This window comes from Pristiophorus japonicus, chromosome 15 (genome assembly GCF_044704955.1).
Source record: "Pristiophorus japonicus isolate sPriJap1 chromosome 15, sPriJap1.hap1, whole genome shotgun sequence".
NCBI lineage: Eukaryota > Metazoa > Chordata > Chondrichthyes > Pristiophoridae > Pristiophorus > Pristiophorus japonicus.
In genome coordinates this window covers 158541561-158569140 of record NC_091991.1, presented here as the reverse complement: position 1 = coordinate 158569140, position 27580 = coordinate 158541561, and the positions used below count along the sequence as shown (strand labels likewise).

Sequence of the window (27580 nt, the reverse complement as noted above, 5' to 3'; positions counted from 1 at the left end):
TTTAGCTGCATCAATGATGTTCCCTAAGATCAGAAATGGGGATGTTCACTGATGAATTGCACAATGTTCAGTTTCATTCGCAACTCCTCGAATAATGTAGCTGACCGGGCCACATACAGCTAGACCTAGACAACAATCATAGAAACATAGAAAATAGGTGCAGGAGTAGGCCATTCGGACCTTCGAGCCTACACCGCCATTCAATAAGATCATGGCTGATCATTCCTTCAGTACCCCTTTCCTGCTATTTCTACATACCCCTTGATCCCGTTAGCCGTAAGGGCCATCTATAACTCGCTCTTAAATATATTCAATGAACTGGCATCAACAACTCTGCGACAGGGAATTCCACAGATTAACAACTCTCTGAGTGAAGAAGTTTCTCCTCATCTCAGTCCTAAATGGCCTACCCCTTACCTTAAGGTTATGTCCCCTGGTTCTGGACTTCCCCAACATCGGGAACACTCTTCCCGCATCTAACCTATCCAGTCCCATCAGAATCCTATACGTTTCTATGAGATCCCCTCTCATCCTTCTAAACTCCAGTGAATAAAGGCCCAGTTGATCCAGTATCTCCTCATATGTCAGTCCTGCCATCCCGGGAATCAGTCTGGTGAACCTTCGCTGCACTCCCTCAATAGCAAGAACGTCCTTCCTCAGATTAGGAGACCAAAACGGAACACAATATTCCAGGTGAGGCCTCACTAAGGCCCTGTACAACTGCAGTAAGACCTCCCTGCTCCTATACTCAAATCCCCTAGCTATGAAGGCCAACATACCATTTGCCGCCTTCACTGCCTGCTGTACCTGCATGCCCACTTTCAGTGACTGGTGACCATGACACCCAGGTCTCGTTGCACCTCCCCTTTTCTTAATCTGCCACCATTCAGATAATATTTGCCTTTGTATTTTTTCCCCCAAAATGGATAACCTCACATTTATCCACATTATATTGCATCTGCCATGCATTTGCCCACTCACCTAACCTGTCCAAGTCACCCTGCAGCCTCTTAGCATCCACCTCACAGCTCACGCCGCCACCGAGTTTAGTGTCATCCGCAAACTTGGAGATATTACTCATCAGGTTTGGGCTGATGAGTGGCAACACAAGAGCCAGGCAGTGACCATCTCCAACAATTGCTGTTTGAGAGAATCTGCTATTTGTATAGTTGCTGCTGTGTTTGCTTACGTACCAGTAGCCAGTGCACTTCAAAATTAATTAATTGGTTGTGAAGCAGATATCCTGAAGATAAAGTGCTATATAAATACATGTGCTTCTTTTTTCTTTCTATCTGGATGGACAAGCAGTAGCTGGATAAGCAGTAGCTTGAGTGCTCAATACTGATAAACTGCTGTTTTTAAACTCCAGCAATGGTTTAGGTTATGGATTACTAATTCTATCACAGACAATTGATTTGGTTCCAGTTTTTCCACCTTGAAGGTGCCTAAGCTCTTGCTGACATTCATCCAAGCACTTGGGTGAGTGGGGTGTATCACAATGGGAAGAGAGTTTGCACCTTGTGTGTATTAGGCAAATAAAAACTCTACCTTAATCGAATGTTCCCAGTAATTTTGTTTGGTGCCGTGTGGCCCCTTTAAGGGGCTGCATGGGCAATTCAAAATACTGCGCAAGTGCAGTTTTTGTATTAAAAAGCCAGCTGCGTGGGGTGCCTGAAGGGAACATTGCCTGTATCTCAGTACCCTGGTATGGAGAAGTTCAAACGTGCACCTGTGCATGCTAAATGTTGGGCTGACCTAGTAAAACATTTTGAACTATTAGCTGGAATTCCCTGAGAATCAATATAATGGCATAAAATTTTCATTTGTAATGATGGTGAAACTGTCAGCACTCGCCGCATTACTGTGTAAAACTGCCCAATGTGGAAATCCAGAAGTTGCTGTCGGTGATATTCTGCTCCTCTACAGGGTGTGCTGTTGTAGTCTTCGCAGATGCAATCAGCTTAGAATCAGTAATTTGATCTGAACTTCAACTTTTTGCGCACTGTTCTCGCTGTAAAAACCATTGAAAAAGTTAAGCCTTGTTGAATGAGGTGTAACTGAGTTTTTAACGGCATCTAAGTCATAATTACTGCTGAAGAATCCCCTGATAAACTAATTTCAGAAGTGTGAAATGCCATTAATTCCATGATGATAAATCCAAGATTTTAAAATAAAAATTAATCTTTTATATTAAATTTGATATTGCAGCTTCCACATTAATCCCATGTATATGCCCTAATCTTTATGTTGCATGCTGTTTAAAAAAAATTATTAAAGTGAATGCTAATCAGTGCTTTTTATTTCCTGATTTGCTGTCTGAAAATTCTTCACTCTGATTAGCTACTCCGCCTGCTTGATGACTTCACTGTTCCTGGACACCAGAGATCCCCTATAGATGGCGCCAGACTGAATTAACATTGTAATAGGGGAAATTGATGCCACAGAGCCCGCTAAATCTTTCTGGGCAGCTTTCTTCGAAGTCAACGGCGAGCGCTGTCCCTTTGCCGCAGTGTAAAAATCCAATTACTTTATGGAGTTCCACTGACTCTTAATACAAACCGCTGGCATAGTGCCTGAGTGCGCTGTTTTTGAGTGTCTCTTTGCTCTGCTGACCAAGTAATTCTATATAGCTAATATAAAATAAAAACACAAAATACTGGAAATATTCATTGGGTCAGGCAGCGTTTGTTCATTGACTTGCAGCATTAACTTTGTTTCTCTCGCCATAGATGCTAACTGACTTACAGAGTATTTCCAGCAATTTCTGTTTTTATTTCAGATTTCTAGCATCTGCAGTATTTTTTGTATTGGGTCTATTGTAGTTAATCTGTTGAACTGTTCAATTTTATTTGTTGCATTATAAAAGATTACAAAAAGCTAGCCAAGAACCAAATATGGCACCTATTTAAATAGTTTTGAGATGGAGACAACTATTGCTTACTCTGCTGGAAATTGCAATTAGCTTGGGTACTTAATGATGTGTCATATGTGGGATGGGTTTGCATTTAAGAAATATCCATTTTATGCACTGACATTTTGAGTACATGAACTATAAAGGTTATAAGATAGTCAACAGTTAACATCTGTGTCCTCTGTGGGGAATGCCCATGTAATTTCCAAGTTCTGCAGTGCGATATGAGGATTGGAGTTTTCCTGTGCAGGTGGCAATGTAATGCACCTGATCAAAATGTTTTGGCTGACAGCCCAGCATTAAGGACTGCGATACAAATCCAGTCTAAACTACACTACCCTGTACTAAAATAGCTGAAATAAAATTCTGACGACCTCCTAAATGCATATTACACTTTTCATAGTCCACTTTTTAGGCAGTGTTCTGTTAGAAATTGATAGGAATCATTCTGCAAATGCATAAAAATGTATTTCTTGACAACTAACTGCTGTTGGCAACTGAAGTTCAGTGGTGTTCCAGCAGATTTCTTTCAATGGGGTGAGAATTGCTGTTAATGTTTATGTTGGCAAACAAAGTTAATTAGCCATTGTTTTAAATTTCAAGCAATAATGCTCATGAATACATTTCCATCCCTTTTTTTATTTAATTGGTACACTAATTCAACATTTGTAGAATGTGTTGTCACTATAAAATGCTATTTGTAGAAAGTGTCATGTCTACGTCTACCCTAACAACCCCTTTCATAAAGACCTCTATCAGGTCACCCCTCAGTCTTCTCTTTTCTCAGAGGTGCAGCATGTTCAATCTTCCCTGATGGATATTAACCACTTAGTTCTGCATATTTAAGGCAATTAACTCGCATGAGAAGAGGGAAAAGTATGACTTGCAATTAAGGACAATAAGATTAGCCAAGTGATCTCTGGAAAAGAAGATGGTTTGTAATTGTGGCATTAATAGCAAAATCTTTTTAGCTTTGTCAGAAGTCAAAAGATATAGGGCCGCTAAAGGATACTGTAGGGCAGATTCAAATTAATTCTCAGGTTATGGCAGAGGGCTTCAGATCCAGATTTGTTTTCAAATCCCTCCATGGCCTCATCCCCTTCCTATCTCTGTAATCTCCAGCCCCACAACTGTCTGAGATATCTGTGCTCCTCTAATTCTGCTTTCTTGAGCATCCCCGATTAGAATCGCTCACCCATTGGTGGCGATGCCTTCAGCTGCCTAGGCCCTAAGGTCTGGAATTCCCTCCCTCAGCCTCGCTACCTCTCTACCTCCCCTTCTTTTGGTCTCCTAATCTGAGGAAGGACGTTCTCGCTATTGAGGGAGTGCAGCAAAGGTTCACCAGACTGATTTCCCGGGATGGCAGGACTGACATGAGGAGAGAGTGGATCGACTGGGCCTATATTCACTGGAGTTTAGAAGGATGAGAGGGGATCTCATAGAAACATATAAAATTCTGACGGGACTGGACAGGTTAGATACAGGAATAATGTTCCCGATGTTGGGGAGTCCAGAACTAGGGAACACAGTCTAAGGATAAGGGGTAAGCCATTTAGGATCGAGATGAGGAGAAACTTCTTCACTCAGAAAATTGTTAACCTATGGAATTCTCTACCGCAGAGAGTTGTTGATGCTAGTTCATTGGATATATTCAAGAGGGAGTTAGATATGGCCTTTACGGCTAAAGGGATCAAGGGGTACAGAGAGAAAGCAGGAAAAGGGGTACTGAGGTGAATGATCAGCCATGATCTTATTGAATGGTGGTGCAGGCTCGATGGGATGAATGGCCTACTCCTGCACCATTTTCTATGTTTCTATGTTAATACGCTCCTTAAAACCTATCTCTTTGACCTCATCTGCCCTAATTTCTTATGTGGCTCGTGTCAAATTTTTGTCTTGTAACACTCCTATGGAAGCGCCTTGTGACGTTTTACTATGTTAAAGGTGCTATATAAATACAAGTTGCTGTGGAAATTAAGTGTGTTGATTTTTATGATGCAAGGAGAAGGCAGCCTATGGGTGGTGAAGTATTTTGTGTCTTTGAATTTGGGAGGGATGCACTGTTTTCGGCTGTGTATTTATTTATGGAAGAGCCAACTAAGTTTTTAAGTCCGTGACACTGCTAATGAGGATTGACGATGTGATGGAGCGTTTGTTAATGTGGTTTAATTTGTTTTATGTCACGTGGAAGACCGTTGCTCAGTAACAGCTGCATGTTCTGTTGGACATATTTTGACCTTATTTGGAAGATTAGGATTTTATGCAAATTAGACCATTGAATAAGAAATTCAACTTTATCCTCTATTGTGGTCTAAGCAAAGCACCCAACAGTAGAAATTCATTGAGTTCTATTTGGACATGTTGGTTTTAAAGTAGCTTACTATATTTTAAAATTAATTGTTGTCCAGTATATGTAAAATCATTGAGAAATGCCAGCTGACGCATTTACTCAGATACATGGGGAAAAATACTGTTTCTTGGTTCATTAAATTCCTTTTTGCCAATTTATCAATGGTAATGCTGATGAAGGTTTCACTATTGCAGATTACTCATTTAGGAACTTGTATGTGCTGTGTAGGTGGGAGGAACATGGGGCCCAAATTTGCCCAGAAGTGGCTGCTTTTTTTTTTGGAGCAACTTGATTTTTCTGGAGTATCTTAAAAATCCCCATTCTGCACATTTTTTAAATTTGCACCAGTGTAAGTGAGTTAGTTAGGATTTTTTAAAGTTTTTTTTTCAAAAAGGAGCTTTACCAGCCACCTACGCCTGTTCTGGCCATTTAAGTCCATTTGGACAGCTAATAGTTGCTCCAAACTAACTTAGGCCAGCATATGTGGCCGCACAGAAAACCCTTGCAGAGAGTTAAGAAATCAGCGCAGGTAGCCAGAGATTGGGGGAGGGTAGAAAGAGAGAGGACCTTGCAAAGCACTAAACACCTTCACAACAACTAATACAGATCTTGTACTGCATAATTTACACACTCAACTATATAAAGCTTCATAAAATATGCACTTTTAATATCATTTATATCAGAAGACAAAGGGTTTCATAAAACCATTTATGAATCAATTATTAATGTAATCTGTTACTTTCATTATTTTAATCATTCTACCAGTACTGTGACATTGGAAAACAAAATACACTGTACAAGAACAGAAAATCAAAGTTGTATTGAAGCACAGTCAATCCTTGAGGCTAAATCTACATCCAAGGAATTCTTGTCAGTGAAGCCACTCTGTTCTGTCTGATGTAACATTTATATGGATTATGTACACTCGGCCATTTCTCGTCATAAATGTAATTGCTCAGCTTGGGTTGGCTTTAAAATCCACTGAATTTCTGCAGTTTATTATATGGTTTGCAGTTGAATTTTGTTGGTGCTGACTGTCTTTCTTGCTGCTCTTATCAGCACGCAGTCTAGGGACAACTTTTCTAATTCGAGCAGCTTGTTCTTTCTCTAAATCATTTAAAGAAACTCTCCTTCTCCTGCCTGCCCCCCCCCCCCCCCCCGCACCAACCTGTTTCTTGGAGCCCTTAGCGCGGGAAGGCAGGGGCCGGCCTGTGAGGCAGGCCATTCGGCCCAGGATAGGGGTGGGACGTGTTGGGTCCCATGCTGCAGGCACGCATCATAATCAACATCATGGGAGGAGCTACTGCACATGCGCGAATGCTCCACTGCGCATGCGGACAGCTGCCGCCACTCTTTTAGGCGCAGGGCCCTAGCTCCGCCACACCACGGCAAGCACAAGGACGGCGATATATTTTTGGCAACGTTTTGAGAGCAGAAAGTCGGCGCATCTCAGGTAAGTGTGCCGAAAAAAACAGAGGGTCAAATTTGGGCCCATAGGGTGGGAAATTAGTGTAGCATAAACCTGTGCACTTTTGTTTCTCACCCCTTCCTCCATTGACATTTGTGCAATGAAGAAACCACAGAACACTTATCAATTCAAGATGAGGGCAGATGCCCGCATCAGTTTCCTCATGAGCCTCCTGCAGCTGTGTTGCAGTACCATTCCCCTACCATATGTGTGTGTTGTGCAAATCTACACTGATTCCTCTTCTCTTCTGATGCAAGTGTTTTTAAGCACCTGCCTCGATAAAGAATACCTTCTTCAAGATGGGTGATTGATTTTGAATGAAAAGTTCAGCCTGTTTTCTCAAATGGAATATTTGTGTGTTGTATTAAGACTTTGATTTATTATAAACCTGATCTTTCAGTGTTTAAACACCATTAAGATAATAGATTAAAACAGAATTATTGAAAGAAACCTCTTGAGCAATGGGTATCTAATAGTTGGACAGGCTTTTTGTGTGATATAAGACACACTCAAATCCTGTGCAAATAGGGTTCCTCACCCCCAAAATTGATGATGTTTCTAAAATGCTGTTTTCGATACAGAATTGCATTGAGCTGCAGGTATTGCATTTTGTCCGGTGTGCTCTTGTGCTTTAATTACAATAATAAACTCCTTTTAGCATTTTATTCTGAACACTTCTAAGTGTTATCAAGGTATTTTATGATCAAAGTACCTTATTTGTTTTTTCCAAAATTATTTTATTGATTTCAAACATAGTTTCCTGATTGCAAACATTGTTTTATTTTGGCTCAAACATTAATTTGCTAGCAGCTAATTATACTTGATCTTTTGACCAGAATTCAGAAAAAACATAAAACCTAGAGATCAGGGGGTAGATTTTCCGCTTTGGACGCAATCAGCGATTTCAGGCACAAATTGCTCACATTTGTTTTTGTGTGGTTTTTCTCAACTCATTTGCATATCGCTGAACGCAAAATCTGCCGCCAAACATTTTTTAAATCGGCTTTTTTTGAAAAATGTGCTTTTGTATATTTTAATTGTAACTTGAAGTTTGGTGAAAATCAAACCATCACAAAATAAGCATTTTTAATCAGTGTTAATTCACCACCTGTGAGCTGATTTTTAAATTACTGAAATTTACTTTAAAAGAAAAACAATTTTCTAATTGTATTGTGGTACAGTATTCTGTTTGAATTTCTGTTTTGAATTTATTTTCAAATGCTTTTAAAACGTACTTTTAAATCCTTTCTGAAGGCCTGCAAACGAGTGCAATTAGTGAAAACTCCCAATGGCGGGTAATTCATCCTGGGGATGTGGCCTGTATAGTGGGCAGGGCTTGCTTCCAGCGCAGTGTTTTTAAAACTGGCGTGAAAGATCATGCAAACTTTATTTAGTGCTGAACACACATTGCGTTTTAAAATTCCACAATCGTTTGCACCAAAAAAAACAACGTAATTGAGCGGAAATTCCTGGCCCAGATGACCTTATACTGAAGTAAATGGGTAGGAACATAACATAGGAACAGGAGTAAGCTGTTCCGCCATCCAATTAGATCATGGCTGATCTGTATGTTAACTCCATCTGCGCGCATTGGTTTTGTAACCCCGATTACGCTTCCCTAACAAAAATCTATCTCTTTTTACATTTTCTGTTGACCTAACTTCAACGATAGCATTTTCTTTTGGATGGGTGTGAGGGAGGAGAGTTTCACGTTTCCCCTACTGTGCGAAGTGCTTTCTGGCATCACCCCATAACGGCATCGCTTTCATTTTAAGGTCATGCCACTTGTTCTGGATTCTCGCACCAGAGGAAATAGCAGTTTTTCAAGACCTTCATGTGAAAGTATGTCTTTTATTGTATCCTGCTTATTATGACATTATAAAAATGTGTGTTTAAAACAAAAATTCAAGAAATGAAAGAGTTGGAAGCAGGACAGGGTTTTATTAAGTTAAACAATGCATATTATCTTGTCACTCCAGTTGCACATCCAGTATTAACTATTTCCTTTTGGTCCTTGGCACCCTGCAGTCTGCAAATCATAACCATAATTGCAACAGTGAAGTATAAGACTAAGACATGGTGAGCCAGTACAAGAAATGGTAAATACACTCTGTATTTTGTTATACATTACATGTCCTTGAGTTGGAGTTGTGGTAATTTGTGTTCAGTGAACTAGAACCCACTAGAAATTAGTTGAAGAATGCTCAAAGCTTTCTTCACTGGACAGGTATTCTTTTTTGAATGGTATGTCCAATAAGGTATGGCCACATTTCCTTACTAAAATGACTTTTTGAGAGGAAAAGGAGGTTGGAGATGGGTAGATGGTTTTTTTGAGTAGGAGCTAATTGTATATTTAAGCAGAGGGGGGTGGTGTCTGACTGTCAGTTAGCTTGAATGCCAGAAAAGGAATTTGAATGAACAGGAATTGTGTGGGTTGGGGATCCAGAGTGTAGGAGGTGCATTTAATTTGAAGGGGGAGAAATGGGGAGAAAACTGTTGCAAAGTGGCTTGAATGAGTGTGAGACTTGGGGGCAGAAGTTTTGTATTTGGTTCTGTTTTTCCTCTTCACTCAGTAAGGATTACTGGAAAGTATTTGTATTTTGGAACAATGAAGAAGTATTTAAGATTTCTGAGAACATCAAGAAGGAAATGGAAGAGAGATTACAAGAGATGGTTAAAGAGGTAGATTTTGTAATCGAGACAGTGATTTTAAATAGAGGGGTTTGAGAAGAGAGTTTGAGTGCTCATGTATGGTAACTATAGGCTCTGCTACTGGCTATGGATTGAAGGGAGAGGAAACACAGTAGATCAGTCAAGAATGGTTAGTCCATCCTGGAAAATGAGTCTGAAGCACAAATGGAGATAATGATTTTAAAGTTAATGTGTGGTTGAATGGAAAACCAATGGAGGTTAGTAAGGACAGCAACATTATGTATAGAGGAATTACATAGAAGTACATAGAATATACAGCACAGAAACAGGCCATCCGGCCCAACCAGTCCATGATGGCAATTATGCTCCACTCGCGCCACCTCTCATCCTTCCTCATCTAACTCTATCAGCATAACCCTCTTCTCTCATGCTTATCTAGGCTTCCCTTAAATGCATCCATACTATCTGCTTCAACCACTCCCTGTGGTAGATATTTCTGCATTATCACCACACTGGGTGAAGAAGTTTCTTCTGAATTCCCTGTTTGACTTCTTGGTGATATTCTATTGATGGCCTCTAGTTTTGCTCTTCCCCACAAAGGGAAACATTTTAACATTCTATCAAAACCTTTCATAATTTTAAAGACTTATTTGATCACCTTTCAGCCTTTTTAAGAGAAAAGAAACTCGGGCTGTTTACCATTTCCTGGTAGATATAACCTCACAGTTCTGGTATCATTTTTGCAACCTCTCCAGTGCCTCTATATCCTCTTTATAATATGGTGACCAGAACTATACACAATATTCCAAGTATGGTCTAACCAATGTTCAATACAAGTTTAGCATAACTTCTACTTTTCAATTCTATCCCTCTAGAAATAAACCCTAGTGCCTGGTTTGCTTTTGTTACAGCCGTATTGACTTGCGTCGTAATTTTTAGTGATTTGTGTATTTGCACTTCTAGATCCCTTTGCTCCTCTACCCCATTTAGATTCTTCTTTTCCAAGTGATTTGTAATCTCATTTTTCTTACCAATATGTAATGCCTCACACTTATCTGCGTTGAAATTCATTTGCCAATTGTCTACCTATTCTGTAATTAATATGGGATAAGTATTGTCAATAAAACCTACTTCATAACAGCATTCAAACTGTTCAGTAAAGTTGGGGATGGAACAATAGGAGGAATTCAGAGGTTATGAGAAGAAAACTGGGAATAGAATTTCCAGATATCAAGTGGAATACAATTTAGCTGCCTAATTTGCATCTAAGAGCAAGAATACGGTACCAATGTTACAGCCCAAGAATGATGACAGGAATTTGGCTTTTGAAACGAGGTGAATACTGAAGATTTGATGGACTGCATGTAGTTTGAAATTGCCCCCTCTATTTTAGAGCATCATCTATTATGCGTACACTAAGTTACTGGCTACATCTGCGATGCCAGTCATCAAGTCAAAGTTGAAATGGAAACCTCAAGTTATAGTATACACAACCACAGGGGCCTTCAAATAGCAGAAATTGGGCTATAACAAAGGTTTGTTTTAAGTAATTTTTACAATCCATATGCATAATCATTGTGAGTGCCTATTCTGTAAAGTATAGTAAATAAAAAGTGGCTGTTACCATTTTTACTTATTATTTTACAGAATGGTACCTATAATTTACAAACATATTGTAGTGTGTTATGAGCCAATACCACAACCACTATGTAAGGAGAGTTTCTATTTACCTTCTGCCAGATTCCAGATGGCTGTGTGAGATTATACAACAGCAGGGTTAAAATATCCCCCTCTAATTAGTAGCTGCCATGAATTTATTGTCAAGACACCGCTCATGGTTTCTAGGAAACAGGATGTCCTGTCACAACCTCCTTCCTCCTTCTACCTGCCCAATGTTACTTTGCATGAAATAAAATAAACATTTGAGGCTAGAAGTGTCTTTCCAATTCACTGTCGATACAATTTGTGAGCTTTGATCAGGATTTCAACTACGGTATCTTTATCCAACAGCTTCAATGTGCAATTACATTCAGGGGTTGGAGGGAATAAATTAGCAGCAAAGAGAAAACAAAAATATCCCATTGAGGATTTCATGTTCTGAAATGCATTTCATTTGAGAAAATTACACTTTCCCTTCCAATGTTTTATTGTAAAATTGTCTAGCAAAAGAAAATCCACAATATTTACTTTTGAATGCAATGTTTAAAGAAACTCACTTCTTATTGATGAGTGGTGGATAGTGGTTCTGTCAGTAACACAATAAGCTATGTTTAATTTTTCTGTACTATGTTTGTACCTGTATATGGAAAAGTGCTTTTTCTCTCTCATTAGGCAGTATCTTGGACTTGTGTTAGCTGTTTGTTCCAGCTTTTGACTACTCTTCTAGGCAGTGTGACCCAGTTCCCTGACAACACATGGTACACGACAACAAGCAACACTGTTGTTCTGATTATTGTACCTATCATGAGCATCAATAAGATGGTGGGATCTTTCAAGTTAAGGACATGCAGCTTTGAACATTTATTTCTCTTCCTACTCCTTTTTTGTTTAGGTCTCACTGGGCCACTTTATTTCCAGCTCAGAAGGCAAGTAGATGATGACCTGTACTCATATCTCTGCTAATGCTACTCTTGAATTGCCCATTCGATGCGAGAGTGGCCAGAGAGACTGAAGAAGGACCTGACCTCTATTTGTTGTATTCCCCAATAAAAATGACCCAGTGTGAAAAATCACCTTTGTTGAAAATCAACAGCACTTGGGTGGCCTGGAGAGCCTGTGTTTCCAGCTGAAGAGTGAGCGATGAGAATGCTGATGCAGCTGGTGGAGGCATGTGGAATGGAAGACAGTACAATTTCTACTAATGCTACAGCTTGATGGGAAATGCTGTATCATTTGAAGAGGTTCCTAAATGCAACAACAGATGTTTAGAATATAGGGATAGATTGAAATCCCTGGCAGAGACATTATTGTGTCTTAAGCTACCCAAGGCCTTATTCACCTTTATTCCCAAGTGTGGCTCTGATGGATTACCATGTACTGTACAGCTACTGTTACAACTTGGGAACCGACTGTGTTCATATAGCTAGAAAAACACTACTATGCTGTCGGCTGAATGTTTAAATTGTTACTTAAAAATAGTGTGCAGCAAATTTGCAAAGCTGTGCTCTGCCTCAGGTAGGATATTGAGATCTCGATCTGTAACATATGGGGAAAGGTGGCCGAGTGAGGGCATGCGCTCTTTTAGAGGGGAGGCATTTTGTTGGATGCGCTGCCCATTGATTTGTTTTACTGCACCAGCTGGAGAACATGTCAATTTCTCCTGGACTTGGAGGGAATGTAAAGCTACCATTAAAAAAATAATGTAAGCGTTTTGTTTCTGCTGGGAGGAAATGAGTATTAATCAATGGGAATGAAGTAGTTACTCCTTCCTGATAAAGCAAACTGAAAAGGAGGGAACTCCCTTGGAAGCCATTCTGAATCTGTTTCAGGCCAGGAATCTGCAATTTTTGTCCTGCTTCATTAAGAAAACAAGTTGTTTAGCTTTCACTAAGTAAAATAAAAGTGCTATTGGGACTGGAAAACATCAGTCCCAATTCTTCCCAGAAACAGTCTGATGAGTTCCATGAGATATTATTATTTTTTTAAACTTTACCCCAAAAGCTCCGTAATTTCAGGGTGCATTGGCCACAGCCGCTACCACATTGCTGTCTTCCATGACTGGCAGTGGGTGTCGACTGTCAGAGCTCGCCCTACTGTGTTGTTCTTTACTTCCCCACAAAGGAGCTGGCAAGTTGCTGGAAGACAAACGAGCAACAGTGCTCATGGATGGAGAGCTAATTTGGTCAATCAGTAGGAGGTATGTGAATGATCCTACAAACCGATTCCATCAGTTTCTGGAGTTCACTCTAGATGGGATAAAATAAATATTTTGACGGATTGATTTTACCACTTAGTTTGAAAGCTTTTTTTTTGACAAATTGGAACTGAGGTGAGAAATGGAAACTTTTTTTGTAAATGTCTATTAGGAAGAGCATTTTGTATTAGTGTAAGATATAATCTGGCACCACTTCAGGGCATCAAATCAAAACTCTCTTTTTCTGTATTTTATTAAGTGATATTTAATAGTCTTTCTCCAGGAAATATTTAAATTTACTTTGTTAACTTTTCATACTAGTAAAGTCATTCACTTCAGTCTTATTTTCATATGATGTGAAAAGTAAACTTGACCTTATGTATGTAAATCTGTAACTACCATGTCTAACCACCAGAGGGCTTATTCCCTGGAGTCCCAAAAGATCCCACAATCCCTTGGGAGCACCTGTATATAAAGAGGCCTCACAGGTTTGAGAGGCACTCTGAGATCTGTAATAAAGGGCTACAGTCACACTTACTTTGAGCTTGCAGCATCTAGTCTGACTCTCTATCCAATTGGCGACGATATACAGATAACGAACCCCAACGCAACAATGCAGAGAACTGTGGGCATCCTGGAGAAATTTTCGGAGGGAGATGATTGGGAAACCTTCGTGGAGCGACTTGACAAATACTTCGTGGCCAACAAGCTGGAAGGAGAAGCGCACGCCGCCAAACAAAGGGTGATCCTCCTCATCGTTTGCAGGGCATCAACCTATGGCCTCATGAAAAACCTGCTCGCTCCAGCAAAACCCACAGACAAGTCGTACGATGAGTTGTGCACACTGGTCCGGGAGCATCTAAACCCGAAGGAAAGCGTTCTGATGGCGAGGTATCGGTTCTACACATACGAGAGGTCTGAAGGCCAGGAAGTGGCGAGCTACGTCGCCGAGCTAAGGTGCCTTGCAGGACATTGCAAATTTGAAGGACACTTGGAGCATATGCTCAGGGACTTCTTTGTACTTGGCATTGGCCATGAAGTAATACTTTGCAAACTTTTGATTGTAGAGACCCCAGCCTTGAAGAAAGCCATAGCAATAGCCCAGGCGTTTATCTCCACCAGTGACAATACCAAACAAATCTCTCAGCACACTAGTGCTGCTGCAAGTACTATGAACAAGGTAACGTTTTCGTATCGAAATGTACATGGCAGGACTTGCACGTCTGTAGCTACACGTCCGCAGATGACGGAGTCCACCATCAAGGGTGGCGAATACAAGGCTGTTGACGCTGCGGGGGTGATCATCAATTCCATTCACGCCGCTTCAAAGGATGCGTTTGCAAGGGCTGTGGAACAATGGGACACCTCCAACACATGTGCAGGCGAGTTGCAAACAACCATGTAGCAGAGGAGGACAGATCCATGGTGGATCATGAAGAACCAGAGCCTCAGACCGAGGAGGCAGAGGTATATGGGGTGCACACATTTACCACAAAGTGTCCCCTGATAATGCTGAAGGTTGAATTAAATGGACTCCTGGACACGGGCGCAAGCCAATCCATAATGAGTAAAAAGACTTTCGATAAGTTGTGGTGCAACAAGGCTTCAAGGCCAGTCCTGACTCCCATTCATACCAAACTTAGAACGTACACAAAGGAACTGGTTCCCGTAATTGGCAGTGCTATCGTAAAGGTCTCCTACGATGGAGCGGTGCACAAGTTACCGCTCTGGGTGGTACCGGGCGATGGCCCATGCTGTTCGGCACGAGCTGGCTGGGAAAGATATGCTGGAACTGGGACGACGTCAGTGCGCTTTCGTCCGTTGACGACACCTCATGTGCCCAGGTCCTAAGCAAGTTCCCCTCGCTGTTCGAACTAGGCATCGGGAAGTTCCAAGGAGCAAAAGTGTAGATCCATTTGATTCCAGGGGCACGACCCATCCATCGAGGAGAGAGAGGTACCTTACATGATGGAGAGGGTGGAAATTGGGCTGGACTGGCTGCAACGAGAGGGCATCATTTCGCCGATCGAATTCAATGAGTGGGCCAGTCCTATTATTCCAGTCCTCAAGGGAGACGGCATCGCAGAATCTGTGGTGATTACAAAGTAACTATTAATCATTTTTCGCTGCAGGATCAATACCCGCTACCAAAGGCAGATGACCTATTTGTGACGCTGGCGGGAGGGAAAACTTTAATGAAGCTGGACTTGACCTCGGCCTACATGACGCAGGAGCTGGACGAATCTTCGAAAGACCTCACCTGCATCAACACGCACAAAGGTCTTTTCGGTTACAACAGAAGCCTGTTTTGGGATTCGATCGGCCGTGGCAATATTCCAGAGGAACATGGAAAGCTTGCTGAAGTCGGTCCCGCACACCATGGTCTTCAAGGATGACATCTTGGTTACAGGTCGGGACACCGTCGACCACTGCAGGACCTGGAGGAGGTTCTTAGTCGGCTTAATCGTGTTGGGCTCAGGCTAAAATGCTTGAAGTGCATTTTCCTGGCGCCTGAAGTGGAGTTCCTGGGGAGAAGAATTGTCGGACGGCATCAGGCCCACCGATTCGAAGACTGAGGCAATCAAGAACGCACCGAGACCACAGAACGTGACGGAGCTGCGGTTGTTCCTAGGACTCCCAAATTATTTTGGTAACTTCTTACCGGGTCTTAGAACATTGTTAGAACCACTGCGCTCTTTACTGCGCAAGGGAGATAAATGGGTGTGGGATAAATGGCAAGAAAATGCCTTGAGAAAGCTAGGAAGCTGTTATGTTCAAACAAATTGCTTGTGTTGTACGATCCATGTAAACTTTTGGTACTAGCATGTAATGCGTCATCGTACGGGGTCGGATGTGTATTGCAACAAGCTAATGAATTTGTGAAATTGCAACCGGTTGTTTATGCATCCAGCAGTCTGTCTAAGGCCGAGAGGGCTGACAGTATGATCGAAAAAGAAAGCGTTGGCGTGTGTTTACGGGGTAAAGAAAATGCATCAATATCTGTTCAGGCTCAAATTTGAATTGGAAACTGACTATAAGTCGCTTGTATCCCTCTTTTCTGAAAATAAGGGGATAAATACAAATGCATCGGCCCGCATCCAGAGATGGGTGCTCATGTCCGCATACAACTACGCCATCCACTACAGACCAGGCACAGAAAACTCTGCCGATGCTCTCAGTAGGCTACCATTTCCCACCACCGGGGTGGAGATGGCACAGCCTGCAGATTTAGTTGTGGTAATGGAAGCATTCGAGAGTGAGCAATCACCTGTTACCGCCCGACAGATTAGAACCAGGACGAGCCAGGATCCCTTACTGTCCTTAGTAAAAAAAAAACACTCTGCTCCACGGGAGTTGGTCTAGATACAGGAAGAAATAAAGCCGTACCAGAGGCGCAAAGATGAAATGTCTATACATGCAGACTGCCTCCTATGGGGCAATCGGGTAGTTGTGCCAAAAAAGGGCAGGGACACTTTCATTAGCGATCTCCACAGTACCCACCCAGGCAGTGTAATGATGAAAGCGATAGCCAGATCCCACGTGTGGTGGACTGATATTGATGCAGACTTAGAATCCTGTGTGCACAAATGTAATACATGTTCCCAGTTAAGCAATGCACCTAGGGAGGCGCCACTCAGTTTATGGTCTTGGCCCTCTAAACCGTGGTCTAGGGTTCCTGTCGACTATGCAGGCCCATTCTTGAGAAAAAAGTTTTTGGTGGTTGTAGATGCGTACTCCAAATAGATTGAATGTGTGATAATGTCAGCAAGCACGCCCGCTGTCACCATTGAAAGCCTATGGGCCAGGTTTACCATGCATGGCCTTCCTGATGTCCTTGTAAGTGACAATGGGCATTGCTTTACCAGTGCCGAATTCAAGGAATTCATGACCCGCAATGGGGTCAAACATGTCACGTCTGCCCTGTTTAAGCCAGCATCCAACGGTCAGGCAGAACGAGCAGTTCAAACAATCAAGCAGAGCTTGAAAAGGGTAACTGAAGGCTCACTGCAAACTCGCTTATCCCGAGTCCTGCTTAGTTACCGCGCAAGACCCCACTCGCTCAACGGGATCCCTCCCGCTGAACTCATGAAAAGGGCACTTAAAATAAGGCCCTCGTTAGCCCACCCTGAACAATACGAACAGGCGGCTTCAACAGAATACATATCATGATCGCGCAAATGTGTCACGTGAAATTGAAGTAAATGATCCTGTATTTGTGTTGAACTATGGACAAGGCCCCAAGTGGATTGCTGGCACTGTTTTGACCAAAGAGGGGAGTAGGGTGTTTGTGGTCAAACTCTCAAATGGACTCACCTGCAGAAAACACTTGAACCAAACCAAACCAAACTCAGGCTTACGGGGGGGAAGAGAGAGAGAGAGAGAGAGAGAGAGAGAAGAGGGAGAGATGTAAACCTATAATTACTATCTCTAACCACCAGAGGGCTTATCCCCTGAAGTCCCTAGGGATCCCACAATCCCTTGGGAGCACCTGTGTATATAAGGAGGCCTCACAGACTGGAGAGGCACTCTGAGATCTGCAATAAAGTCGTCACACTTGCTTTGAGCTTGCAGCATCTAGTCTGACTCTTTATCCAAGACATAACAGATCTCTCTTCCCATTGGCACAGGTATTCAGAATAGCTAATGTTCTAAAAATAAAAATGTAGCATTTATGGCCAGCTTTTGTTGGTGTGTAGATTGAAATTCTACAGGGTTAAAACATTGTGTGCCATACATACCTTGGGCATGGTTTTAATAATGAGCGGTATCTGTTTCAGCTATGTCCTCAACTGCATCAGATTGATGGCAATCCACATCTACTACCTTACTTCACAATAGCCTCTTTATTCCCACCTTCCCCACCACCCCCCCCCCCCCCCGCCTAAATTTCAAGTGTTTGTTTTTAAGCACACCTCTGCTTTTCCCTTTTTAATTCGTGTTGTGTTTTTTTTTTAAACTGCAGCTCTGCTGTTCATTGTTAGCACGGATTTTGTGATTTTTTTTTAATATACTGTCAGTGCAGCTTTTTATTTACAACTGCTTCCAGTGTTTGTAAAGCTTAAGTTTAGGGAGGTATGAAACATATGGGGAGGAAAGGAAGAAACCATTGAGCTCAGGGAAAGGTTGATGGAAATCCTTTTTTTTTTAGTGCCATTCCTAGTATTTCTGTTTTTAACCACATTGCTGTTTTCTTTAAAGTCTTGCTCTCAGAATTTCTATTTCTAATTCTTTTGCACCAGAGGTGTCACACTCCATTTACATGGTGGTCCTGATTTGACTTCCTGGCACTTGACATGGGCCACATTCAGTAAACGTTATTCAGACACACCGGGGGTAGAACTTGGTGTTTTGCCCGTTCTTTTGGGTGTAAAATGAGTGAAATGTATATTCGTTCCTGGGCTTAATTTGCACCAGTGACAAGGCTGTTGCCATATTACTCGCTATTTTGAGATGGACCTGGCATCAGCGTTGAATCTACTTAGATATGCAAAGAAGGGTCCTGCACCTGTCTAGCACCCTTCTGCAAAATGTGCGAAAAACTAGGTGGAAGCATGCAAGTTCTGACTAGTTTCTCCACTCCTTTTATAGGGCACTGAAGAAATGGCCGGGCAAGTTATTTTTTTACTTCCCCCTTCTGTGGAGCGTGGAGGATCAGGATCCTGTGATGCTCCCCGAGTACAGTGTGAATCCTCTATCTCTGTTCCCTTGTTCCCCATTTGCTCACCAGTGGAAATCATCTTTCCCTTTTTATTTGCAGTAAGGTTTCCAGGATCCATTCAGCACTTTACTGGTTGCTCCTTTCTCGGCACTGTTGCCACTTAACATGCTGCTACTGCTCATGGTTGCAGCGAATGCTGGGCCCCACGTCCACTCCAATCCCTCACCTGACCCCCAATCTATAGTTGGCTTCTCTTACACAAGCCCACATTTCCCTAGAATCCCTCTCTCGCCCAAGTCTCCATTTTCCTGTTTGACCCCATGCTGCGGTGCGAAGTTTAAAAGCTACAGTTTTCCTGGGAATAACACTAAGCGCAGAGCTGGGCCAGATTAAATTGTATTTAGAGCTGGATGCAGCTTGGATGTTTGACATTCATTTTACCTCCTGGTGTTTGCTTTGTTATATTACTATTCTCTCTTTCATTCCTGCCTCCAGCTTTTCTTTAAGTTTCATTCGCTGTTTTTAAAAATAAAAAAACTCCCAAGACTTCAGCCCCAAATTCTGTCATATTTTTATGTTTTGTGCTTCCCATTCTCTATTATAACAGACATAACTGCTTTCCTGCTTGGATATCATGCCACTAATGTGCACACTCCAGCACCAAATTCTCTGGAAGTTGCTAACTTTCTGTCTGAAACATTGTAACATTTCCTGACATTTGATTTTTGACATTCTTTGACAGACAAGTATGTCTTTCCTTGGGTAAGGAGATCAGAACAGTACACAGTACTCTAGGTGTGGCCTCACCAAATCCTGTATAATTGTAGTAAGACTTCTTTACTCTTGTACTCTCATCCCTTTGTAACAAAAGCGAACATACCATTTGCTTTCCTAATTGCTTGCTGTACCTGCATGTTAACTTTGTGATTCATGTACAAGGACACCGTGTCCCTCTGAATGCCAACATTTCCCAGTCTCGCGTCATTTAAAAAATATTCTGCTTTTTTGTTTTTCCTACCAAAGTGGATAACATCACACACTGTATTCCATTTGCCATTTCTGTCCATTAACCAATCCTCAATCCATGCCAATATATTATCCCCAATCCCATGATTCCTAATTTTGTGTAATAACCTCGTGTGGCACTTTATCGAATGTTTTTTGAAAATGAAAATACACTATATCCACTGGTTCCTCCTTATCCATCCTACTAGTTATCACTTCAAAAAAAACTCTAACCGATTTTGTCAAACACTATTTCCCTTTCATAAATCCATGTTGCCTCATCACATTACGACCTAGCACTGCAGCCATAACATCCAATTTCACACTTGCATCGAAAGCAACTGAAATTGACACACACATAAAATTCTGTTACTTTATACACATTGTAGAAAAAAAATCATGTTTATTTTACATATATATTGTACATATGTCTATTAAATTTACTATGCAATTTATTTATTTCACATTTTTCTTTAATGAAACCTACAAATGTGCAAAAACCTGATGTACTACTATTATCCCAGTAAAGTTTTTCTATTATTTTCTATATTGCAACAATATTCTCCCTTGTGCCATCATCAAACAGCATATTGTCTGACTTCCCATGTGCAATGTCACAGGAAATTGACTAGTAATATATTAAAAAGCTGCACACACTTCCAGTCCATTTTCCCCATTTATAAATTCCTATGTTCAATGTTAATCTTGGCTCAGTGGCAGCATTCTCAACTGCGAGTCAGAAGGTTGTGTATTCAAGATTCGCTCCTAATAACCTGAGCATATAATGTAGGCTGACCTTTCAGTTCAGTTCTGAAGGAGTATTGCATTGTTGGAGACACGTGTTTCAGATAAGATATTAAACTGAGTCTTGTGTCTGCTCAGGTGGACACAAGAGATCCAACGGCTATATTCAAAGAAGAGCAGGGTGTCCCAGTGTCCTGGCCAACATTTATCTTGCAACAAACGTCACTTTGATGATAAGATTATTTGATGATTTATCTCATTACTGTTTGTGGCTCTTTATTTTGTGCAAGTTGACCATCGTGTTTGCCTATATTACAAGTAACTATACTTCAAAAGTACTTCTTTGGTTGTGGAGCTGAGGAAATGAAAGGCACTATTTATAAATGCGTTTGTTCTTTCTATGTCCAAATTGATATTGGAAACTGCATGTGTAAACCTGTCATGTAATCAAGTTCTCTTCCCCACCACTCCTGGTGGTGATGTTACAGTACCCCTGGGGAAGGGATATAATTACAGCATGACCGAAACTGTCAATGTAAACCTGTCGTAAATGAGACAGGAATGTATAATGGAAATATAAAAGTCAAGACTGAATGTATAATTTTAAAATTGGGAGTGAATTGCACCTCTGTGTCCTGTTCCAGTTATCCTTTGCCCTCCAACTCTCTATACTTGGTTTTAGCTTCCATTAAATATCTATGTTTTGCTAGCTCCCCATATAGGGTCTTTGTTGGTGAAGTTGTGACTTATGAAATGTTGTTGTGGAAATGGACTTCAGTAGCTCTCTGTTTTGGCATTGTTCAAGTGGGAATACCTCCATTTTGTGTCTTAATTGGAATTAAGAAAACAGATTATTATAGTGATTTCATGTGCAAATAAAATTGGCTTTAAGAATACTTCTACAGATATCTGCTATAATGTATAGGAGAAATTATGTATCCTGCTTGTAATTTATGTAACATAAATATATATCAAAGATATTATTCGATCAATTTTCTTCCCTCCCTTCCATCCTTGTCCTTGTATAGGCTTTCCAGGTTTATATGGTTCAACTGCTCGTTTGTTAAGCTTGCTCATTTAATATGGGATTGTTGGAAAAATATTGTTCTGTATTGCTGCACAAATCTCTGCTGTTGTCAGTTGCTAGATTACTAATCATCGTGCACAGCTTTTATCACACCTCGCGCTCTCTCTCTCTCTCTCTCTCTCTCTCTCTCAACATGACAGATTTTACTGGGATTTTCTACAATGGGGCATATATTTTAGCACCTTAGTTGTATTAAAATACTGGTTCTCTTATTGTGCCCTATAATGTCTGTATGACTAGTGACTTTTATTAATGTCTTCAAAATTGTACATGTTTCAACTGGTAGTGCAGCAAGTAGATTGTGCACTTATTTTCCACAAAGGCAACTATCTCTTTCCCCCTTCCTGTGCTCCCAGCATGCTTTAATCCCCTGCTTTGCAATTTGAAGAAAAATCAAGACAAATCAGTGGCCTTCGATACGTGTCAAGTGGTTTAAGCAGTGAGTGAACAATGTAAATGGTCAGATACATGACTGATATATCGCAACTTGCGAATGTCTGAAATCCACCCTTTCACTAACAGTTATCTGAAATGTTTGTACCATGGTGTGTCCATCTCAACAGTATCCTGCAAAAGCTGTTGGTGATTTAAAAAAAATAGAATACTGAGTGAGAAACTGCAGTCTGAGTTACAAATGTGCTATTTACTGAAATATTGGATGGTCAGTTTATAAATGGAAATATGTTAAACATGCTAAGTGTTGGATAGATGTGTTATTTTTGCAGCAGGAGCACAGTTAGAAACATAGAATCTTGCAGCATAGGAAGGGACAATTCTGCCTATTGGGCCTATGTCAGCTCTTTTGAAAGAGCGATACAGTTAGTTCCTCTACCCAGCTCTTTCCCCATAGCCCTGCAAATTTTTGCTTTTCAAATATATACCCAATTCCATCTGGTTCCATCACCCTTTCAGGGAGTGCATTCCAGATCATAATTCACTGCGTATCTGCATACTGACTCTGTCCAATGGAAACAGTTTATCCTTTACTCTATCAAAACCCCTTATAATTTTGAACATCTATTAAATCGCCCCTTAACCATCTGTGCTCCAAGGAGAATCCCAGCTTTTCTAGTGTCTCCACACAACTGACGTCCCTCATTACAGGTAGTATTCTGTTAACTAATCTCTGCCCCCTTTCCAAGACTTTAACATCCATCCTAAAGTGTACTGTCCAGAATTGGGGATACTAATCCAGTTGAAGCCTAACCAGTGATTTTATAAAGGTTTAGCATAAATTCCTTGCTTTTGTAATCTGTCTCTGTTTACAAAGCCATGGTTTCCGTATACTTTTTTTAAACCGCCTTCTCAACTTGTCCTGCTTGTCTCGTTTATCATTTTTGCCCGACAACATACATCATCATTGTTTTTGTTTTGTTAAATTATTAGAACCCAATTTGCATTGGCTTCATGGCATTGCTGATTCCAATTGCTTACCCAGTTTTGCCTCTGTTGCTGGACGATCATGCTTCAGTACTTGCTGGAAATCCACTCTCTTTGGGGTCAAGTTTCGGCCGCCCACTAGAACGGCGCACATCAGAGAGGCCCGCCTAATTTATAGAACAAAATTTGCGCCGAAAACTTACCTTGCGATTCTCAGATAGCTATAGGCCCAATTCCACCTCGGTGTTGCGCAACACGAGCTGCTGGGGGCGGAGCTACAGCCCTGCGCCGAAAACCGTGCCGGCAGCTGTGCGCGTGTGCAGTAGCTGCCGGTGTTCTGTCTCCGGGGCGACTACCCTATTCCAGGCCGAAGGACATCGCCCCTATCCCTGGCTGAGTGGCCTGCGCATCTTATCTCAGCGGCGGGGCCCACCTGCCCGGCCTCTCGCTGGGGCGGGCCCCGCCCGAAGAGACATCGGCAGCCTGGCATTGGCTGCATGCGGGACTGCTTCTTCGTCATCTCTCTTTCTCCCACCCCCATCTTCCTCTCGTCTCCTCCCCCCCCCACCACCCCCCTCTTCTCCCTGGTGCTGCAATAGGTGAGTAGAAATATTTTTTTATTAAATGATTTTAAATTTTTTTTTACATTTTTTTTATTTATTTGGATTGATTTATTGGTTTATTTATTGATCATTTATTATTGATGATGGCTCTTCACTTTTACAAATAATGTTTAATGTTTGTAAACCCCCCTCCTTCCCCCGCCCCATCTCTCGTTCTCTACGCCTGATTTTCTAAGTGTAGGCAAGGTTTTTCTGTTTGTACAAAAATCGACACTTACTCCAAACTAACTTAGAATGGAGTAAGTTTTTGCTGCCTAAACTTGCAAAACAGGTGTAAGTGGCCAGACACGCCCCCTTTTGGGGAAAAAAAATTGTTCTAAAATGAAACTGTTCTAACTCACTAGAACTGGAGCAAACTAAAGGCCGAGAATTGCAATTTCTAAGATACTCCATTCTAAACTAGTTGCTCAAAAAAAATAGGAACAACTCAGGCCAAAACTTGACCCTTTTATATATTTTCATCAAACTAGTTATACAGTTGTTTTGTTTTATTGCTGCAGCTGTGCATTACACAAGTGTATTGCCGTGAAAAAGATCCTCCTATTATCTGGTGCTTAAAAATGTCTGAGAATTACTTTCAACTTTTAAAAACTTTAAAAAGTATGTTTTCTGGTGAAAAATTGGACAGTGAGAATAGATTTTCACAATCTGCATCAGTGTGTTTGCAATATGGCTAATACCTGTACAGTATTTGGAAAAGGCAGCTGCTTGAGTTGGATGAAATGGACTTTGTGCTGAAATTGCTATACAAGTACCAACAATACCCTGAAGTTTGTTGGGCTTGTCATTTGTATAAATTGGGCACATATAATTGTTTTTTCCAATTCTCAAAGTAGTGTTGATAGAAAGCTAGATATTCCTGGGATGTAGGTGTCGCTGGCAAGACCAGCATTTTTGTCCATCCCTAATTGCCCACGAAGATGGTGGTGAACCGCCTTCTTGAACCGCTGTAATCCGCATGGTGAAGATACTCCCATAGTGATGTTAGGGAGGGAGTTCTAGGATTTTGACCCAGTGGCTATGAAGGAACGGCAATATATTTCCAAGTCCGGGTGATGTGCGACTTGGAGGGGAAGGTGTTCCCATGCGCTTGTCCTACTAGGTGGTAGAGATCGTGGGTTTGGGAGGACTGCTGAAATGGACTGGTCTGACATCTTAAAAGGCATTCTCCCAACCTCCTATTCAGTTTTGAGCTTGCGGTCTTGTAAATTGTAGATGTGCTGAGATTCCAAGTACTTACAATAAACTGTTCGACCACTATAGACACAGGCACAATGGGCCGATTGACCTCCATCTGTGCTGTATCATTCTATGATTCTTGGATATCTTCTGGCATTTATAAGTCAGTTACTGGAAGAGAAAGCAAACTAAACACCACCAATTTTAATGGTGCTTAGAAAACTCGAGGGGAAGTGTGAAATTAGTCTTCAGTCGTAGTGGGAAACGGACGACAGTGAATCAGCAGCCCGTTTTACACCCCATCTGTTTTTATTCCATTGAAGTCACTGGAAAAGAAAGTCGTGCAGGGTGTAAAGCGGGCTGCCGATAACCAATTTCATCCCCTAGATGTTTGCATTGTACTTACGATCTAGATTCTAAATCCCCTGGTGCAAATATCTCATGGTATAATTTTAAGTAAAATCACTACTATAAATTACTCCCCGTGGTTTAAGGACGAAAGTAAAATATGGTCTATTAGTTGCATCACCAATGTGTTGCTAAAATGACCAGCTGCTTATCGCCCTGATTTTATGTGAATAAGACATGCCAAAGAGAACATCCAGGAAATGATTAGTGTATTTATGCTAAATTCTCTGGGGTAAAATTGACATCTGCTTCATTTCTTTTTAAAATTCAGGAAAACTTAATTAAATAAGATTTTGGATGTTGATGCTGTGGCACTTCCCCCAAATGTTAACTGCACAACTCTTGAGCAATTTCAGTTAACAGGAATGTATAATTTTGCAATAATCTGGATTATAACGCCAGCTAATGAGGGAGAGGGAAGTAGGGTTGATATTTATGCAGCAGCTGTGCGTATAGAGCTTTACAAATTTTCTTGATCATGGGGTTACTATTCTATTGCAGAAACAGTTTGGGCATTGTCTATCATACAGAAAATTATCTCCACATGTACATGAAGCAAAAATGATTTTTGTGTGGGTGAAAATATATTGAGTTTTGACTTGGTGTTGCCTGCCGTTGACACTTGATAAATGAATGTGATGGTAATGAAAGGACAGGTGAATGTTGTAAATGCCGGAGTAATCAATATTGTGGCAGAACACAGCTGATGCATCTGATTTGTCAGGCACCACATGAGCAACCGTGTTGTGATTTGTGTACAAGGTAAGTAGTCTGTTTCAGTTGATTTGACCTTCAGCTCGGGGAGAACAAAAAATACAATGAGATTAATCTTGCAGGATTTCTCTTATTCTGTGCAGATCATCAGAGGCACCAGTAGATGGAATAATCTTTGTTACCAGTTCTCGGAACAAATTTACCACTGATATTTGCTCCTTATTGTTTGGCTGATCTATTAGCACCTGTCAAATGTAAGTTGTGCTGAATATCTAGGTTTATACAGGTATAGACTTATAATCCTCCAATACAAACCTAGTAATCTTGCATATAAAAACAAAAAAACGCTGGAAACACTTCGGTGGCCAGGCAGTGTCTGTGAACAGAGTTATCATTTCGAGGTGATGATCTTTCATCAGAACTGGAAAGTATTGGAAATTTACAGCTTAAGCACATATCGAGTGGGAGAAAAATGGGCAGGAAAGAACAGAGGGGAAGGTATGTGATCGGATGGAAGGCAGGAGTTATTAAATGACAAAAGGAATGATGGTGTAAGGCAAAAGGGGGTAATAATGGAACAAGAAAAGAAACAAAAGATGGGTCCAGAGGGTGTAAATGGTAATGGCAATGGTGGAGGCAAGTATGGAAAATCTAGCAAAGAGGAAAAGGCTCCTGTGGCTCGGAATGTGGAGGAGAAAATTGGGTAGATTCCTAGGGATGCAGACCACTCAACACCAGCCCACACCATCTCCACTTCCAGCGGCTCTAGTGCAGCCATCCTTCATTACCAGAACCTGCTGTCTGAGTAAATGGAAGCGGCAGTTAAGGTCTAAAGTTGTTACACTCGAGTTTCAGACCCAAAAGTGCCAAATAGAAAGATGAGGTGCTGTTCCTCGAGCTTCATTGACTCAATGTAGGAGGCCATGGTCAGAGTAGGATGGAGAATTAAAATGGCAAGCGACTGGACTGAATGGAGGTGTTTAGCAAAGCGATCACCCAATCTGTGTCTGGTCTCCCCAAAATAGAGAAGTCATAAGCAGTATATACTAAGTTAGAAGTACAAATAAATTGCTATTTCATCCAGAAAGGAGTGTTTGGGCCCTGGATAGTGAGAAGGGAGGAGGTGTTGCATCTCCTGTGTTTGCATGGGAAGGTATTGGGCAAATGGAAGCCGATGTTGTGGATGAAGAAAGAGTGGACCATAATGTCACGGATGGAACGGACCCTTTGGAATGCTGAAAGGGGAGCGAAGGGGAAGATGTGTTTGGTGGCGACATCACGCTGGAGGTGGCGGAAAAGAACTTGCATGTGAGCAATGAGTTTCTGTGTTTGGTACAGGATTACATTTCTGATCAGCCAGTAAGCATTTTTTTAAGCAAGTAATACCCAAGTTACTGTAAGTTGGATAGTCTTCATATCTTATTTCTCCGCAGTCCCTAAAAGATAAAATCCCAATTTGCTTTTTAGAGTTTCTCTCGCAACCAGTTTCTCGGTCTGCTTGATATTTGCTTTGTTTATCGTGGTTTCAATATTCAGAGGCATAAGCA

At 41.3% G+C, this 27580-nt stretch overlaps 1 protein-coding gene across 2 annotated transcripts in view; it reads left to right on the top strand.

Annotated features, from left to right (window-relative positions):
* The window catches only part of LOC139281171 (ras-related protein Rab-40C), a 109370-nt gene that overhangs the window by 10407 nt on the left and 71383 nt on the right, over window positions 1-27580 (top strand). The window lies entirely within an intron of this gene.